The sequence below is a fragment of the Gopherus flavomarginatus genome, chromosome 2, assembly GCF_025201925.1.
Source record: "Gopherus flavomarginatus isolate rGopFla2 chromosome 2, rGopFla2.mat.asm, whole genome shotgun sequence".
Classification (NCBI taxonomy): domain Eukaryota; kingdom Metazoa; phylum Chordata; order Testudines; family Testudinidae; genus Gopherus; species Gopherus flavomarginatus.
The window spans coordinates 98,721,882-98,742,154 of record NC_066618.1 but is presented as its reverse complement, the minus strand read 5'-3'; positions in this window follow the sequence as shown (position 1 = coordinate 98,742,154).

The window sequence follows — 20,273 nt, the reverse complement described above, 5'->3', positions numbered from 1 at the left end:
GCGTCGGGCCCCACAGGGGTCCCCACGAGAATATAGTATTGTATAGTATTGCAATTTTTTTTATGGAAGGGGCCCCGGAAATTGTTTGCCCAGGCTCCCTGAATCCTCTGGGTGGCCCTGCTAAGTGGACCTCTGGTCTGACCCAGTATGGCTGTTTTTATATTCTTAACTGTATGCATTAGGAGCTCCAAAACATGAAGAACTTCTATTATTTTTGAAGAAACTTCCTGGATTTACTCAGCCAGCAGTATCCTTTCACAATTTTCTGGCTCCAAAAAACTCTGCCAAAAATTGATAATTTGAAAGTTGCTTGGAATAGAGATTTCTATACATAAATGTCCCCAACACAACGGAATACAATTGTATCTAATGTTAAAAAAGCAGCTATAGACTTGAGACCTACTGGCTTATTCACCAAAAGACACTTTTTCAAATGTAATGGTCCTGCATAGACTAATAGTAATGGGCCTCACAAATGCTGGCCAAATGTTGGAAATGTAACTTCCTTGCTGCTACATTAGCTCAGATGTTTTGGGGGTGTCCGTGTATCATGAATTTCTGGTAGGAGTTGGGTCAAAAACCTAATATGAAATTCTATGCTAAGTTGGAGTCCACTCCTTAAGTTTAATTCTTAACAACTTCTTCACCTTAGGAAAACAGAACATACTGTGAAGTTGCCTCAGACACAGAAAAATGCTGTTGCGCTACATCATATGTACAGTAGCTGCTTTGGGAAAAAGGGGAGACTTGCACCACACACACTGGTAACCAGGCAGCATGGTTCCACCATGCAGCTTTGGCCACCTAAAAATGTATCCTGCAAAATATGAGAAAGTCGATCCCCACCAAACATTGATGCCTGGCGCGGAGATGTGGCTGATCTCACAGCTAATGAATGAGTGGCATTCTGCAGAAGGAGCATGCCCCAAAATATTCAGAGTGCTTTGTACTGATTGTTTACAGGTCTATGAGTAAAGTAGGCACTGAAGAAAGATATATTGCTTCCCGACCCCTCCATTTATTCTAATCCTATTTACTTTGTGTATTATGATGAACCTGGTATTTTGCCATATTTGTTGTATTTGGGAAAATTAATAAAAAATTATAGCTAAGAAAAAAGCTGGTACTAATGGTTCATTAAGGGCACCATATAGGTAAAATATGAAGTTCACATCATGCCAGATGTGTGAATGACAGCCCTTTTTTTAACCTAAATAGTAGGGCTGTCAATTAATTACAGTTAACTCAACAAGCACCAGGCAGCATCATCTCCAGCAAATGTAAACAGACTTGTTTGACTGAGCAATTGGCTGAACAAGAAGTAGGACTGAGTGGACTTGCGGGCTCTCAAATTTTACATTGTTTTATTTTTGAATGCAGGTTTTTGTAAGTTCAACTTTCATGATAGAGATTGCATTACAGCACTTGTATTAGGTGAATTGAAGAATGCTATTTCTTTTGCTTTTTTACGGTGCCAATACTTGTAATAAAAAATAAATATAAAATGAGCACTGTACACTTGGTATTGTGTTGTAATTGAAATCAATATATTTGAAAATGTAGGACACATCCAAAAAAATTTAAATAAATAGTATTCTATTATTGTTTAACAGTGCAATTAATCACGATTAATTGTTTTAATTGCTTGACAGCCCTACTAAATAGGTATTATCATGTCTCTACTACCACAGGATTTTGTAAGGTTTAGGGAGTTATTTTAATTACCCACTAGGTATTTCTTTAGACACCTCTAAAACTAACCCAATTCCAAAGTAAGAAAAGTAGGAGTGGAACTTCCTCAGTGTACTGCAATATATACAACTCCCATAACGTAATACAAGCTCTAAGACATCTAAAGGATTGCATATATTTATATGCAAATAAATATCAGTAGTACTCCTACTCATCTTTATTATACATATCTATAAACTAATTTTTTTCAGGTTCCTCAAGAAGTTCTATCACAGTTTTTGACAGAAATTCAAGGTTATTTTTCAACACTAGAAAAGAAAAACACCAACTGCAGGATACAGCGAGATGCCTACAGAGCTAGAATCTGAGCTCAGGTTTCTACATATCCCGTCACAGAAATTGGCATAAAAATATAATCTCTGATTTAGAAAAACAGTGTTAATTATATGGAGCAGGAATACCATTAACAGCCTGCCCAAAGGCAAGCAAATTTCAACGTGGTTCATAATATACTGTCCATCCATGTCACAACTGTAATAGGAAAGTTTAATTTTAGGACTCAACACAATGGGATGAAAAAGCAAGGCAATCTTTGGTGTGGTTGGTCAGAAAACAAGAGAGTCGATATGCCATCTTCCAAACAGAAACAAGAAATAGCCTCTTCCATAAACCTGTCAACATGAAATGCATTATTTACGCAGCTCCAGAGCCCAGGCTGACAATAATGCTTTCATATATTTCTTTGAATAAATTCAAACAACAAGGTTTAGCCCATAACAAACTGCCTGCTATGAAAAACAAACTACCTCTGAGAAAATATTGTGGTAGATGCAATCAAAACACTCCATCCCACCAAATCCCAATGGACTGCCCATTGATCTAATAATTTGTAGACTTCCAAATAAAAGTCCTTCTAGATTTATATGGCTAGTTCTTTTAATAAGAGGACGTACTTAATGATTTCAAGCTGTCTCTGCATTACAGTTCTGTATTAAATCAGGACGCTGCTGAGATCTATGTGAATTTTTAAAAAGTTTATTACACTCGGGGGGATAGGAGGAGAGAATTGCTTAAATTTGAATCCCATGAGTAGAAATAATGATTGCATCAATAATCTTAGAGCAATAATTTGGCTTATGAAAGCCACAATTTGTAATTTAGAGAATATTCTCTATTACGAAGAAATTGGGGGCTAGGAGCAAGTTTTGGCCATAGCTATAGAAAATGTTTCAGGTCCCTTTGAGTGGGTGTATATGCAAGCTCCAGGAAAAAACGTATACATGTTCATTTTAAGTTAATGGGGCTACCTGCATGTTTAAAGTCACACACATGTTTAGGTACTTTATGGAATTGTGGCCACAGTAATGAAAGAAAGGGGATTTCTCAGTAACTTTAATCCAGTGAATAAAAATTCTATACAAGCATTCTAAGAATATTACAAAGCAGATCCTACTAGCATATGGCATAAGAAAGGGGTGTCTGCTTTTCTTCGCATGTTTTTTAGTTTTGATAGCTGAGCCACTTTTAGTGAAGTTTAGATAGGCTACACACCAAAGCTGAAATTCTGGTCCCGTTGAAACTAAATGGGAGATTTGGCATTGACTTCAATAGGGCCAGGATTTCACCCAGTTGTCCTGGATACTTTAGTTAATGATTCATTTTGTGGATGATCTGTTGTTTTACCGCATATGGCCATGGAGAACAGATGTGTTCAGAAAATTCTGCAAGTTTGGATATTTCAAAGCAAAATGGGCAGGGCAGGGGGGAAAATCAGTGATGATTTGGTGTGTGTGTGTACATCTGGAAATTTTTCTTTGCTCTGTTCATGACCTTTTTGAATATGCAAAAATTTGAGTTCGCAAAACACTTCTGGTTTCATGCACTTAAGATCATTTGAGTGAAAATTAGACTTTCACTTAGTGAGAATGCTCTTTTTTTTCCTCCAAAGCATGCACCTTCTAGTCTTATTAGTTTAAATTTTGACCTCATTTGAATTTTATTTAGGGAAAGATGAGGGTGGGGTGTTTTTTTGTTTGTTTTTTTGCCTGAAGCATGTGAAGAATTTTTTTTCCACGTTTCAATGCAAAAAAGAGGCACTTTACAAAAAGTGAAACTTATGGGCCATGATATTTCCTGAGATTACATTGCAAATACTTTTTCATAACATTTCCATTTTGGAGCAGGGAGGGTCACTTCTGCACAACACTAATTGACATAAAACAGTATCTGAGTAGAGCGTCGACTGATGTAAAATAGCATAGCTCCATTGACTTCAAATGATATAGCTCCACTGATTTTCGTAGAGCTATGCAGATTTACACCTGCCAAGGATCTGGTTCAGGAGCCCCCAGCATTGGAAGAATCCAAGCAAGAATTGCTACTGAACTTGTGTGACATGTAGGCATTCAATTTAAAGAACTCTAAAGTCAATGTACATCTTGACCTATGATAAACTCTTAAAACCCCCATTAAAATATCTTTATAGATGGATGATGCTACCTCTTACTTTGCTGGGTGTAATAAATGTTAGTAAAATGATTATAGACCAAAATATAATTTCCTCTTCCAAAGTATATACAACAAAATTCCACATTTTTTTGCCTGTTGATCTAAGGAGAGCTAGTAATTTTATCTATGCCAAGTATGATGGGGTCAGACTAGGTGTTACAGATACTAGGGGTACATACCAGCACAGCTGAAGTTCTGTGTTCTGTTTAGTGAAGACCAGCTAACAGTAGCATATGGAATTTCAAAGCTTCCTACTCACTGATGATTTCTTTGCAGGAATCCTCACCTAAGTGGTGAGAAATGGGAATTCATCAATGTATACCTCTGGAAATTGTCTTGATAACTATAAAGCGCTTTATTTAAAAAGCTGGGATTTTGTATAAGTAGTAACATTTATTTCAAAACTAAATAATTATGGGTTTGTCTGTTTCTCCATTACAGTGGTAGAGGTATGGGACAGATTTAGTGTGGTACTATGCTGAAAAATGAATTAGTACAAATAATTCCTTTTTATCAACAAATCTGCCTTGTATATCTAGATTCATAGCTGCCTACTTTAAGGATACTTTTTCCCCCTGTTCTCCTCCTTTTTTACTATTGTCAGCCTTTCAGGAGTGACACAGTTCTGGGATGGTTATTTGAATCATTTGGTGCTGCTATGTCAGCAGAATTATCTGAATTCCAGTTCAGGATCACCTGAGTAACCCCATTGTCTTCATAGCATGAGCTGTTTTTTCCTGTTCATCAGCTCTGAAAGCAATGAAAGTTGCATTGGTGTAACTGAGAGCAGAATCTGAGGAGCATAAAGTTAGGCATCTAATTATTTGTGGGTGAGTGGAATTGGGAATTGGGGAGAAAATGGGAAGGTTGGTGGCATAATATTTCACAGGGCTTGAAAAAAATACTAAGGCCTGCCTGGCTCATTGTTTTGTGAAAGCTTAGCTCTGAAACTCCAGCATTCAAATGTTTGGTTTCTTTAAATTACAATCTTTTAATGAGTTTCTATTTGCTTAAGGTATTTATATTTCCAATCTTAACCCTGTCTTAAAGTTTGTTTGAGGCAGAGATGACCCGTACCTGCCGATAGTGGGAGGGGCACAGTGAGGGCAGTGGCTTCAGCAGATGTTACTGGGCATGCTCAGTCCAAGCCAAGTAGCAAATCAGGGGGAGTGGTGCATGACCCCCTCCCCCATCACTTCTGGTTTGAGGATAGCTCCTGATGTAAAGTGAGTAGGCTGGAGAGTTTTGGTACAAGCTGAAGTTAAGAAAGAATGTTCATGTATGGGAAGATTGTGGAGGTCAGACAGAGTACTGACCTGCTTCAAGAGAATTCATTAGAAAGCCAGTGAATAGTGACAGAATACCAGGCTGCTTATATATTCACTAGAGAGTCTTCACTGATGTAGCTCATTATTCACTGCTATGACTCAGAATACAGAGAATATACGTGTGAATGCAGTTTGTGAATTGAGGCAATGCTCCAAAGCAAATTCAGTTCCTCTTCCATTTTGCCTGTGTAAATGAAACACAAAATACACCAAACATCCATACATGTTCCATGCAAAACCTAGCAGTGTTGAGGTTTGAGAAATCAACCATTCAGAAGTCCAGGAATGCAGATTTTAAAGATGAAAGCTCAATCTTAACCTGGGCCTCATCTATAATGCGTTATGTTGCACCATAAAAGACCATACAATTTACCTTTCATGCCAAGTTATTGCATAAATCTATTTGCATTCCTTAAGTCTGCATCTAAGTCTCTTTTCCTGTCATCTTCCAGATTCTCAGCTTGTGCACCTGCTGTTTTGTATTCCTTCTCCCTTGTACTCTTCCCCCAAAGCCGCCAAAAGGGATTTCAGAGGATCAGATTTCTTCTTAGAGGAATCTGTCTGTCATGTAATGCTTCAGGTCCTGTCTGGAGTCAGAGACACACAGAGTTGGAGAGGTAACCACCCAGCAGAGTATATAAATCCTAGATGGCAGCTACATCCTGTGATTCCCACAATAGATGTTTTTTCCCTTTTTGTCCCTCAGGCTGCAGCACATTCCTGGTCCTCCTTTTCCCAGCAAGCCACAGAGTCCAGTAATGCTCCCTTTCTCCAGAGCTATAGGGTACACAGGAATTGTATTTTACATTTTCAACAAAAAAAAAAGGTCTTTCTTTTTAAAATGAGAATTTTAGATTTTTTTCTCTTGTCCATTTTGTTAAATTAAAAACTGAAAACTGTTTTCCAAAAAAAAAAAAAATTGAAAATTATTGACTCTTTTCTGACCAGTTTCCATGGTATTCCTGTAGTACTTTCAAATGAAAAACGTGTATGTTGGCTGTTTTCATTTTGTGGTGTATTTTTGCAGTTATTTCACTAAAACTGAGAGTTATACAATTTCATAATTAACTAACATTGCTGTGTAATTCTCATTTTCCAGGTATCAGAGGGGTAGCCGTGTTAGTCTGGATCTGTAAAAGCAGCAAAGAGTCCTGTGGCACCTTATAGACTAACAGACGTTTTGGAGCATGAGCTTTCCGTGGGTGAATACCCACTTTGTCAGATGCATCTGACATGCATCTGATGAAGTGGGTATTCACCCACGAAAGCTCATGCTCCAAAATGTCTGTTAGTCTATAAGGTGCCACAGGACTCTTTGCTCATTTTCCAGGATAATTCAACATAGAAGAGATTTTCAAAAGTACAGATAGCAGTGAGGTGCCTAACTGCCATTTGTGCCTTTGATAATCTCCCCCAAGCTCTGAAATACCAATTGGAGAACATGACTATATAATTTAGGTCCAAAAAGTGACACACAGTAGTTGGGGTCTTGACCGAAACTCTGCTCCCTTTCCTTTATGCCTTTAAAATATGGTCTTTTCAGAGCTGGCTGAAAATGTTCAAATGGAACAGTTTTCAGTGAGAATCAAAGAGTTCCACAGAAACATGATGATCCTGCCCAAATTTTTGATGGAAACTTGGCCAGCTGGCCAGCTTCCCTACCAACCTGCCTGGTTTTCTGCCAGCACTCCCTCCCTCATGCAAGCCAGAATGAAATGAAACATTGCCAATCATGAATTTCCCATGAAATGGAAATTCCCTTGTTTGGACGGCTCTAGTCACACGTTATCCAGGCCTCCCACTATTAACAGGGAAAGCCAACTGACTGTTTTTTCTCTCTTCTTTAAATTCTTCAAACTTTTTTTCAAACTACATGTTTGCCATCTGGAAATGATTGTTTACTGCCTTACTTTATTGCTCTTTCACCCCACACTTCTTCCTTGAAGGCATCTCTTATTTGGCAGGTAAATCCACTGAATATGATTCAGTTGCAGCCTTGCCATTATATGAGTTGCAGGTAGCTGCTGACCCACTGATTTCAGCTTTGCAACCCCCACTGACTTTACAGGCTGAAGTTGTATGGAACACAACTTAAATATTATATTTTGTGCTCAGAGCACCAAGTCAATCTCTAACATGCTCTAAAAGGGTGAATTAGAGACTAGTAGAACTAGGCGGTTACTATGTTGTCAAACAAGGCAGCCATTCTGTAGTCTGCAATAGATTCCTAGACAGTTGGCGAGAGACAGCGTTGGCCAAGACACTAATATTTTTCTCTTGTTCTTTCAGAAAAGCATCAAGTCTACATTGAGAAGGTTGAGAAGAAGAGATCTGCTGCAAGTTTTCAGCCAAAAGCAAAGAATAAGTCCAGGCTGTACACAGCCCCAGCACCATGTTCAAGTTTAATAGATAGTCCTCAGCTGGAGGAGGTCAGGCTCTTCCTCTTAACCTTCTGAGCCCTCTTTAGATTTTTCTAACAGCATTAGGATAGCCATAAGGAAGACTGAATTTATTATGATGGGCCCTGTGAAAGGACCAAACATCAAACAGCATGCTCTTGTTTTATCTCTGATGGGCTTGTTCAACCTTGCAATGAAATGATTTGACAGGGTGGGAAAAACATTCAAGATTTGTGTAGCATTTATGCATACTGTGAAAAATAATCTATTGTTTGTTGATTGTTTTCTTTTTGTGGGAGATTTAAGGTTAAGTCTAAAGCTGACTGAAAAGTTACAGGGGGATCTCATTACAAAAACTGGGTAAGTGGACAACAAAATGGCAGATGCAAAGTAATGCATACTGGAAAAAATAATCCTAACTACACATATATAATGATGGGTTCTAAACTGGCTGTTACCACTCAAGGAAGAGATCTTAGAGTCATTGTGGATAGTTCTCTGAAAACATCCACTCAATGCAGAACAGCAGTCAAAAAGGCTAACAACGTTAGGAACTATTAGGAAGGGGATAGAAAATAAGACAGAAAATATCATAATCAGGTCTTCAATTCTCAAATATTATTTCCCAGAGCCCTCTCCCCATTTGGGGCTCCAGGCTTTAGCCCTGCCCAGGGGTGGAGGTGTATGCCAGGGCTTGGGATTGAAGTCCCGTGGCCAGGGCTGAAGCCCAGAGCCCTGGTGCCTTCCCTGGGGCTGAAGCCCCGAGCCCCAGAGCCTCCCGTGGGACTGATAATATTTACCAGTGGGCTCCAGCAATCTATAAATCCATGTTGCACCCACACCTTGAGTACTTGTCTAGTTCTGGTTGTACTGTCTTGAAAAAGATATAGTGGAACTGGAAAAGGCTCCATGAAGAGCAGCAAAGATGACCAAAGGTATGGAACTGCTTCTATCTGAGGAGAGATTAAAAAGACTGGAACTGTTCAGTTTAGAAAAGAGAGGACTGAGGGAGGATATGATAGAGGTATATAAAATTATGAATGGTGAGGAAAAAGTGGATAAAGAAATGTTATTTATCCTTTCCCACAATACAAAAATGAGGGTCAGCCGATGAAGTTAATAGGCAACTGGTTTGACACAAGCAAAAGTAAATACCTTTTCTCACAATGCACAATTAGCCTGTGGAACTCATTGCCATGGGACTCTGTGATAGCTGAAAGTACAACTGGGTTCAGGAAAGAACTAAATACATTCAAGGAGGATAGGTCCATCAGTGACTATTAGCCAAGATGGTCAGGGATGCAACCCCATACTTGGGACACTCCTAAACCTTTGACTACCAGAGCCAAGAAGAGAAGACGTGAGGGATCTCTCCAAAATTACCCTTTTCTGTACTCCCTCTGAAGCTCTGGTACTGGCTACTTTCTGAGACAGGATACTGGACTAGATGGATATTGGTCTGACCCCGTATGGCCGTTCTTATGAGGAAAGAAAATCCATTTCAATTAGATATGTCTCTAGTTAAGCATGCGCTTAACTGTTTTGCTGGATTAGGGCTGGAATGTGCAACCCTTTTGCAGGATCGACCCCTCAAAAAAGAAATTCCAAAGACTGGAGAATCCACTCATTTGTTCTCCCATTTAAACACACTAGCTTGTAGTCATAAGCAAGGAAAGATTAAACGTATCTTGGCAAACAAACTTGTATTAAGTGCACTGGCTAGAAATGTTTATACTTTCTTCCTGAAAAATATATGGAATATATTAATAGTAATGCTCAGTTTGTATAGTGTGAAATGCATGTGTGTATGCATGTGTGACGTTGCAGTGAGAGGCTGATATCTAGTGCAGGAAGTCAGGGCTGTCCTCCCTTATTCGTTTTTTTATATATATATCTGACATTTGGCACAATCTGATGCATTTCAAAATCAAACAATTGCTTTAATGAACTTTGGAGTGAAGTCCTTTCTGGCAGGGATGATTCAACAGCATCCAAAGAGAGGGTGAATTCCCACAGGCTAGGAAACTACCCATCCCTACATTTCAGATTGATAGAAAGGGGCTCATAGTATTTCCTGGGAATCCCCTTCAGCACATCCCTGCTCAAGATACCTTACAAACAAGAATGTAAGCTTCTTGGTACAGGGCCACTGACTCCTCTTTGTTCTGTGTGGCACAGTACAGAGTGTCTGGGCTCAGCTAGTAATGACTGAAAATTAAGCATTACAACACCTCTGTTGAGTACATGAATGATGTCCTAGGAAAACATAACTTATGTTCAGCAGCACACAGGGACACTACACAATAAGTCAGGACAGGAAATGATAAAAACCTCATTGAACTGAACCTGAAGGACATGTTTTGGGAAGCAGACTATAATATCCCAAATTGGAATTTGGTCAGAGCATGGGACCTAATGCCTCTACTGTTATGAAAATGGTCATGAGATCCTTAGGAACCACATATGGCCAGGCCCTTGGTTTTCGTCTCAGTTGAAGGCCTCTCAGCTGACTCAGTGCAACCCTTTTAAATAAGATATGTTTTTCTTTGCAATGGCTGGCGATAGGCTCCAAAATGAAATTTAGTGCATTATCAGCATTTCCCTGCTGCTTTTTGGTCTCATTGTATGTTTCTACAGGGGAAGCCCTGACAGAATGATTTAATATTTGTAATTTGAAGGAAATGGGTGTAACCTTACAGCTGTATATTTTTAATAGGTTTGGATTTAAAGAAAGTAGTTTTATTTGGAGAAGAGTACAAAAATAATTGGTGTTTGGCTGCCGATAAACACAGACTACAGTAACTTAAAATTCTTACAGTGTGAGGCAACCCACTGTAAACAAATCGAAATAAAGAATGTAAGTAGCTCAAATTCATTCTTTCCATGTGAGGCCAATAACTGTGAGTTCCTTAACTGAAGAGAATTCAACTAAACAATGAAGGTGCATTTAATCGGTTTATATCACTCCACCTTACATGTTCCTAGGACTTCAGTCCCACACAAATATTAATCCACAGAGAGATACGAAGGTGTATATGGCACGGACTAACTATGGTAAGAGCACTTCACCATTTCATATCAGATACTTATTGCTGCCAGGATGTGAGTCAAACATCATTTTTAGTAGTCAAAGTGAAATGATGTAGTTTTAAAATGTGCTATGTGGCAAATGGAGCTTAAATAAAAAATGCTATAAAATAACAGCTGTCAAAAAATCAAAACCACTAATTGGTAAATAGTTAAGTCCCAAAGCAGGGTTTTATTAGTTCTTGATGAGTTTAGAAGCTCTGCTGGGGTAAAAGCATGGCAATATTAAGGGTATTACATTTACAAGAATGTAAATAGCAGGTGAAAAAGAAGTACAGAAAACGAGGTTTGGACTGGGGGCATAATCTAGTTTCTAGCTGGTAGCCAGATCCTTCAAAGTGTTGAGTGACTCACAAGAGGTACTAAATCTCCTTAACTCCCCTTTGATTGCAATGAAATCTAAGGGGAGTTAAGTGCTTCTCAGATTTAGGCCCAAAATTAGGCTAATTGGGAGGCACAGTGTACACGCTCTTTTATACTGTGAAGCATTTCTTTCTTCTAATGCAGATTTCATTGATTTTTCTAGAAACAGGAAAGGGGCTACAGCAATGTGTAAAAAGGCCTTCAACTCTCATTAAAGTCATTGAGAGTTGGATCAAGGCCCAAATACACTTATAATTTATGCACAGCTGGATGTAAATGAAGCATGTAGGATGGGATAAGGAATGGGCTCTGTAGGCTTCATCTAGATAAGGGGTCGGCAACCTCTGGCACATGGCTCGCCAGGGTAGGCACCCTGGTGGACCGGGCCAGTTTGTTTACCTGCTGCGTTGGCAGGTTTGGCCGATCGTGGCTCCCATGAGCTGCGGTTCACTGTCCCAGGCCAATGGGGGTGGCAGGAAGCGGCACGGGATGACAGATGTGCTGGCTGCGGCTTCCTGCCGCCCCCATTGGCCTGGAGCAGCGAACCCATGGCCAGTGGGAGTCGCGATAAGCTGAACCTGCTGACGCGGCAGGTAAACAAACTGGCCTGGCCCACCAGGGTACTTACCCTGGTGAGCTGCATGCCAGAGATTGCCGACCCTGATCTAGATTATAGAACACCTAATTCTACAAAGTGTTTTTAGTAGCAAGTGTGGGAGGGGATGAATTTTTTCATTGACTAATCACAAATTTTATTAACACTGTGATTATCTGATGATCTTGGAAAAACAACCCAATATGGATGAAAAAATGTTGCACCTAGTGAGTGGCCAGCTGTCCTGGAAATATTGTAGATTAGGCTTTCTGACTGTGTTTCTATATTTCCACTGCTGATCCAAAACAAAACCAAAAATGTAAACCAGATTTTTTTTAAGCATACAAATTAGTTTCTGATGTGTTCAAAGGACAAGTAAAGATTTCACTGCTCTTCAGGTTGATACCTGCGCATAATTGTATTAGCATCAAGTTGTGACTCTATTTGATCAAGACATCTCAATGCAGAATACTTGCCCTGTAGAATAAATAACAAAAAGTGATGACTCTATATGAGCGTGTTCCATGTCTCTGTCACAAACGGTTTCTCTCTTTATAGACCATTTAATATTCTGGTTGGAACTGCTATGTGGAAAAAACCTAGCTGTTTGGACTAAAGCCCTGTCTCTAACCCAAGAGATTTAAATCCAAACTGTAGTAATATTATTAGACTAACAGCCGAGAATGCCAAATGGCTCAAGGGAAATGAGGTCAGCGTGGGTCAAAAGGGGTAAAAGTATAATATTTTGGGCCAGTTGGTGTGTCACCTAGTTAAACTAAGGGCAACAATTCCATAACACAATTCTGAGTGTTGGTGTAAACTGAAGGCTTCTTATAGCCAGAATTAATATAATGCTTCAGTCTGAAAGGGTTCAATAAAAGGTCATGCTTCTTGCAGCTCAGAATCAGTTGTAGAATCTTAGTTAGTAAGTGAACTCATCAAGCTTTCAGTAGGTTTTTGTCTACATTTTTCTCTTGCAAGGGTGTTTCCAGATCATACCTACAAATGAAGTAAATTTTGCCATTACCTACCTGTGCCTGACTTTTCTAAACAATTTGCTATATGCCTTTTAATATGCAAAGCAGACCTCCAAAATGTGCCTTGGCCATAGAATTGAGCATGGCTGTGATAAAATTGTTGGTTACTAAAATAGATTAGCCTAAATTTACTAAGTGCTGAGTGATTTTTGGGAGCCTGACTCAAAACACCTTATAGAAGTCTGATTTTCAGCAAGGCCTGAGCACCCTCTAAAAATCAAGCCCCTTGAAAGTGGGCACCCAAAAGCCCTGGTCATGTTTTTGAAAACTTAAGTCACCATATTTAAAAAAATATATTTAATCACCTATTTACTTGCAACACGGAGCAAAAAGCTGACCCTGCCCCAAAGAACTTGCCTTGGTATTCCGGTAAAATAACTAATAATGATGACTCTGCAGTCACTATTAGAAAGCATTCACACAATCTGCTGGAACACTGCTTCCTTTCAAAATTAAGTTGGATTTAATTGATCTGTGTGATCCATCAGGTAAAATTCCCGTTTGCTGGGCTTGTTTCTGTGATCCTCCCTCCGTTCTACAACACATCCACATGGACATCGAAGGAATGTCTTAGTTCAGGTTTTGACCCCATAAATGTTAGTAATATTTCTCTCATAGACGAAGGGAGTTAACATACAAAACGGGATGCCTTTCAAATTTGGTGTTAGTCATCGCATTTCAAATATGAGACTTGTCTGATCCTTCATACATAGTTTTAATTCTGGTAGACAGAATGCTAGTTCTGTAATTACATTGCTCACATTGTTGGCCTTAAAAGTCACGCTCTGTCACGTAGCTGCTGCATTGAGAGTCAGCAAGCTGCTGCTGGTCTGATCTCCACCATCATTGGTTCTTTACTGGGAATTCAGCTCCAGGGTTTTGTACCCTTGGGACACTATTAAATATCACATTGTGCCTCCTCAATGCTGACATAACTGAGCAGCATACCAAGGTACAGGAAGGAGAGATGTTAGTCTGTCAGGAAAAAGTGTGTGCTTCATATGGGAAAGGCTCCTTTGGACCTTGTAAGATATGAAAGCACTGATGAAGAGTCCCTGCAGACTCTGTAAGGTGCACAGCAGAGACCTTGGCTCAGCCCCCACGGGCAGGTATGGAGAAGTTCCGGTATCTTAGAGCTGGGCTCCCTCTGTCACACCTTGGTAGGTGTGCAAAACAGATGCTGTGGATGCGTGTGCAGGGGAGGTACTAAACTTCTTAAAATTCAGTCAGGTAAAGTGAGAGCTTTACAAACCATTGCTTTACCTTCTCCGGTCATCTTAGAACACATGAAAGGACTGAGTAAGGGCTTGTTTGGTCTCTGATTGTGTATCTAAGGCTGTAGAGAATATGGTATGACTTTGTATTGTATTTGGAAAAAAGTTTGAGACTATATAACTAAAGACTTTGTTGTAATACAGTGGCAACTAATCTCTGGCACTTGAGGCTCTAAATTGTGGCCTTCAAGGTCAACTGTTTTAAAGAAAGATAGATGTATCTGATTATCTGTAGCCGTAGCTACAGTGATGGTAGAAAGTTCCCCTTTTTCTCCCCCAAAGTCTTTTTTTTTAAGGACTTCAAAAAGGTGATGGTTGAATAATACATCTCATTATTTATCCACAAATTAGGCTTAATTTCTGACATATCAATTTTGGTTTATTGATTTCTGCTCCTCTGCTCCTCTTGTTCACCAGTCATAATCATAACGCAATCCTTGAGTGGTGTCAGCTGACCCTTTCTGTTTAAATTATTCAGTCTTTCTGTCTCCTTCTTGTATCTTTTCTTAAACAGTGTTATATAATAGATGGTTGTGACAATTTCTCACTTTTTGCTAATTAGGCTAACAATTAAAGTAGACCTGCTAGGCCTCAATTATTACAACAGTGCATATATTATCCAAATTTGCTTTTATTGTTGCAACCCCAGTGAGTTCAGTGGAGTTGCATTAGGGTAACTAAGGGCAGGTTTTGGTCCCCATTCTCTACTTCAATCCTCTAAAAATGCTCAGTACAGTTAAATTCACATTACAAATACAGCCTCAAATCTCGCATTTCTATTCTACTGCTAACATTTTTTTTATCTATTGCCATTGCTTATTCCTTTAAAACATCAGTGTTCCTGGACAGGAAACCACATGTCTGCTAGGCCTGTAGCTTTTCTGATTTGTGTATGAATCACTGGAGAGACTAAGCAGTTTGATGGAGGAGGAGTGACAAAGTCAGACTGTATGGTTTCAGTGTGGGGTGTGTCTGTCTGCACATAAGAAAAATATTATGGGATTTTTTTGTTCAGATGTTTCAGTCAGGAATACTATTAGAGTACTTGGTTTAGATACTTTGTAATCGTGGGAGGGAAGTTAAAATAAATCTGAGATTTCAGGTTGGCAACTAGCATGTGCTTTCCCTGGGACAGCAGGTGGCCTACACTTTCTTCTGAAGCTCAGTGAGATTACTTCATGTACTTAACCTGGATGCCATTAAAGAATATGCTCTGGTTGCACTGGGCCAAATTCTTGTTTAAACTTTGGTCCCATTTACATCACTCTTCAGTGTAAAGAACCCTCGGTATAAATGAGAATCTGGCCCTCTGTCATACCCACTTTTGTTGTTGGTGAATTTCTTTACAATTTTTAAAATGAATATAGTCCACATGAAGTGCAGTCAGTGCTTGTGAGTTTCTGCAAGCACTGAGTAGACCCAGTCTCTTGAATGAGAGAGTGATTCAAGCTGTGATCTCAGAATATGGATGTATATTAAAGATTAGTGGACAAATTCACCAGTGACTTGCACTTTGTAAAACCACTGAAGTCAGTTGATTCTAAACAGGGTGTAAATGAGCACTGATTTTTATTTTTATTTTATTTTATTTTGATCTAGGAATCAATGGGAAGGGTCTTCTAAATTACAGTATAACTTCTACAGCAGAAAGTCCCAAGCTGTGGCCCAGAGATCTGATAGTTCACATGGTATTGGTTCCTTCTTGTTTCTAATCACTAGATTACAATGGCAGATACTGGGAAAATATTTAATCTATTTTAATGTTAATTTTCCATGTAAACTTTTGTCATAGTTGCTACATGAATGTTATGTAACCATGAATTACAGGGGTGTGGAGGGATGAGAGAGAATATTGTCAGTGCAGTTGTGAATGGTAGGAAGGTATTAAGTATCTATTAAGATGTCTACTTTAAGAAAAGTGGGAAATCCTCTGTTGCAGAGAAACCAAGCCAAGCAATGCTTTAGCTGGTCTGGAGGCACTGATAGCCCATAAAAAGTCTGCAAGAGCAAAGGGAAAATTCTCCTCATGCTGTGCTGGGCAACCTCCAGTGGCTTTACAGAGACTTCCCTGTGCAAGTCCTGGAATAGTAGCGGGCAAATGAGAGGCAGGAGGAGATAGGGATATAGCATATGTCACTATGGCCTGTTGTATTAATATTGATCTCAGAGGCCTAAAGAGTTAAAGGTGTTTAACCTCTGTTCAACATTAAACAGCGATAGATGGACAGGGGGATATTTTCTAGAGAGACCGTGCATAGACTTGGTTAATTGGCGAACACTCAATTCATACAAGCAGAAAGTTTATTGATTAAACACACTCAAAGCACAAGGAATTAAAAATAAATACTTATATTGAAACTGTAGCTGAATAATCACAAAAACAAATTTAGTCAGATGCTATCAAAGTTACTCTTCAATTGGAATAAAAAATCAGAGTCTTTAATTTTCATTAATAACCTTTCTTTGATTAAAAGGAAATGGTTAATTTTACTCTCAGCACTGATGGAATTCTGGGTTGAGATCCCAATGCATGATGGGGCAGAAACAGTGTTGCGGGTGATTCTGGGTAAATGTCGTCACTCAATCCTTCCTCCGTGAAAGCAACGGCAGACAATCATGTTGCATTTTGCATCCCTCCTGGGGTTTAGCAGGCCGGGGTGCAAACTTCAGGGCTTGCTTGGAGGGCAGCCGGGCAAGTCGCTGCAGGGTTCATGGGCCTGCCACTTTGCTAGCCATGGCATTCACTTATCCTGTTTTTAACAAAGGTGGGGGAGAGGAAGAGGACAGAAGGTAGAAGAGAGAGAGAGGATAGAAAAGATGGGTGAAACACGGCTTTTGCTGAGGTTTTGGAATACTGGACTGCTGGTTAGTTACAAGTGGATGCTTTGACCAACAAGTCCACCGTGACACCTGCTTAGACCCTGGTTCGTGTTCTGGTCAGAAACATCTATTTTGATCCTTTCTCCTTAGGCAAGGCAGGCTTGGATGAATGCAGTACAGTTGATTTCAGGATTCAGTGAATAGCTGTGGGAATAAGAGATAGGATAGGAGGAAAGAGGAAGGGGAACACAACAAGGGAAGGGAAAACTATACAGGATCTTGTATGTCTCTGCGATGCAATTAGGGTATGTCTACACTACGGGATTATTCCAATTTTACAGAAACCGGTTTTTTAAAACAGATTGTATAAAGTCGAGTGCACGTAGCCACACTAAGTGCATTAATTCGGCGGTGTGCTTCCATGTACCGAGGCTAGCGTCGATTTCTGGAGTGTTGCACTGTGGGTAGCCATCCCATAGTTCCCGCAGTCTCCCCCATCCATTGGAATTCTGGGTTGAGATCCCAATGCATGATGGGGCAGAAACAGTGTTGCGGGTGATTCTGGGTAAATGTCGTCACTCAATCCTTCCTCCGTGAAAGCAACGGCAGACAATCATGTTGCACCCTTTTTCCCTGGATTGCCCTGGCAGACGCCATAGTATGGCAACCATGAAGCCCGTTCAGCCTTTTTTCACTGTCACCGTATGTGTACTGCATGCTGCTGACAGACGCGGTACTGCAATGCTACACAGCAGCATTCTTTTGCCTTTGCAAGGTTGCAGAAACGGTTACTAGCCCTATTGCACCTTCTGCTGCTGTCATGGGTACTCCTGGCTGGCCTCGCTGAGGTCATCCAGGGGCGCATGGACAAAAATGGGAATGACTCCCCAGGTCATTCCCTTCTTTATGTTTTGTCTAAAAATAGAGTCAGTCCTGCCTAGAATATAGGGCAAGTCTGCTAGAGAACCAGAGAACACAGCCGCTCTGGGTCAGAGCCCCAGATATCCCACAGAAATGATGAGCTGCATGCCATTCTAGGGGGTGCTCCTGCAACAACTCCCTCTTTTACTTCCCTCCTCCCACACCCCTCCTGGGCTACCATAGCAGTTATCCCCTCATTTGTGTTATGAAGTAATAAAGAATGCAGGAATAAGAAACAATGACTTTTTAGTGAGATAAAATGCAGAGGAGGCAGCCTCCAGCTGCTATTATAATCCAGGCAGGACATTAAAGGGTAGGGGGAGAGGAGCGCAACCTCCCGCTGCTATGATAGTCCAGGCAGGACATTAAGGGGTGGGGGGGAGAGGAGCTCAGCCTCCAGCTGCTATGATGAGGACAGTTCCCAGCCCTATTGTACCGTCTGCCGGGACTGAATCTCCAGGAGACAAAGCTTAAAGAAGGGAATGACCGGGAGTCGTTCCCATTTTTGCCCAGTCACCCCCGGCCAACCTCGCCGAGGCCAGCCAGGAGCACTCGCAGGATGATGATGAAGATGGCTATCAATCATATTGCACCGTCTGCCGTCGCGGAGGGGAGGGGATGCTGCTGTTTAGCGCTGCAGCACCCCGTCTACCAGCAGTATCCAGTAGACATACAATGACATTGAAAAGAGGTGAGAAACTATTTTTTTTCCTTTTCTTTTACGAGAGGGGGAGGGGGATAAATTGACAACATATACCCTGAACCACTGGCGACAATGTTTTTGATCCTTCAGGCATTGGGAGCTCAGCCAAGAATGCAAATGCTTTTCGGAGACTGCAGGAACTGTGTGATAGCTCGAGTCCTCAGTTCCCCACCCGCTCCCTCCATGAGTGTCCATTTGATTCTTTGGCTTTCCATTACACTTGTCACGCAGCACTGTGTTGAGTCCCTGTGGCGGCCTCTGTCTATCATAGCCTGGAGATTTTTTCAAATGCTTTGGCATTTCGTCTTCTGGAACAGAGCTCTGTTTGAACAGATTTGTCTCCCCATACAGTGATCAGATCCAGTATCTCCCATACAGTCCATGCTGGAACTCTTTTTGAATTTGGGACTGCATCGCCACCCATGCTGATCAGCGCTTCACGCTGGGCAAACAGGAAATGAAATTCAAAAGTTCGCTGGGCTTTTCCTGTCTACCTGGCCAGTGCATCTGAGTCCAGATTGCTGTCCAGAGCGGTCACAATGGTGCACTGTGGAATAGCTCCCAGAGGCCAATACCATCGAATTGTGTCCACACTAACCCTAATTGGAAATGGCATTACCGATTTGAGCGCTACTCCTCTCATCGGGGAGGAGTACAGATATCGATATTATCAGCACTTTGTATCGAAATAAAAAGCTTCATTGTGTGGACGAGTGCAGGGTTAATTCGGTTTAAAGGCTGCTAAATTCGGTATAAACATATAATGTAGACCAGGCCTTAGATAGCCCCACTGATGGCTGGATGGTATGATAATGTGATGACTTTCAGCACTGGCAGGTGAAAATGAAGTTCTTTAAACAAGAGCATGGCCAGCCAGCCTTCCTTTCAGGAAGAAAGTCCCTTCGCCACGTCTCCTCCTGCTGCCTCAAGGTCAAGGAAGCTGAGATGAGTTGCAAAGCTGGCAGGTGAGGGGATGAGCTGGGGAGAGGTTAATTCTTGTTTTTTTTCCCTCTCAAAGTGTCTTTTTGAGAAACCCCCAAAAGGAGTAAAAGTGTTTAGCATATTTTATCCTTATTATTTTGCCCGCCAATTAAATCCATTTCCATTAAAGGCCAAACTTGGCAGGGGTAAATTCGTTTCCACATTTTCTTGTTTACCAAGTATGACCCTCACCATAGTCTTTGACTTATATCAGAAGGCCATTTTTGTTTGGACTAATTCCATTTTTCTGTCTGGTTTCTTACACCTGTTCATAACATTCATTTATTTAAAATAACGGGACCTATATTCCATGTTAATTCTCAGTCAGGCAAAAAGTCAAAAGTTATTGTGACATCTTATGAACTTTCACATACTTTTCACTGTTACTTAGGGAAAATTTTTAGGTCCAAAAATCACAATGGCTTATTCTGCCAAGGCATAGGCAACACTGGGGAGGCTGCTATAACTTCAATTGTTAGATGGGCCCCCAACCCGGGGTGGCGGGGAACAATTATCTAAGTAGCAAGGAGATTACTTCAAGCTGTCCTTGCTCTCCCTCTCCCAC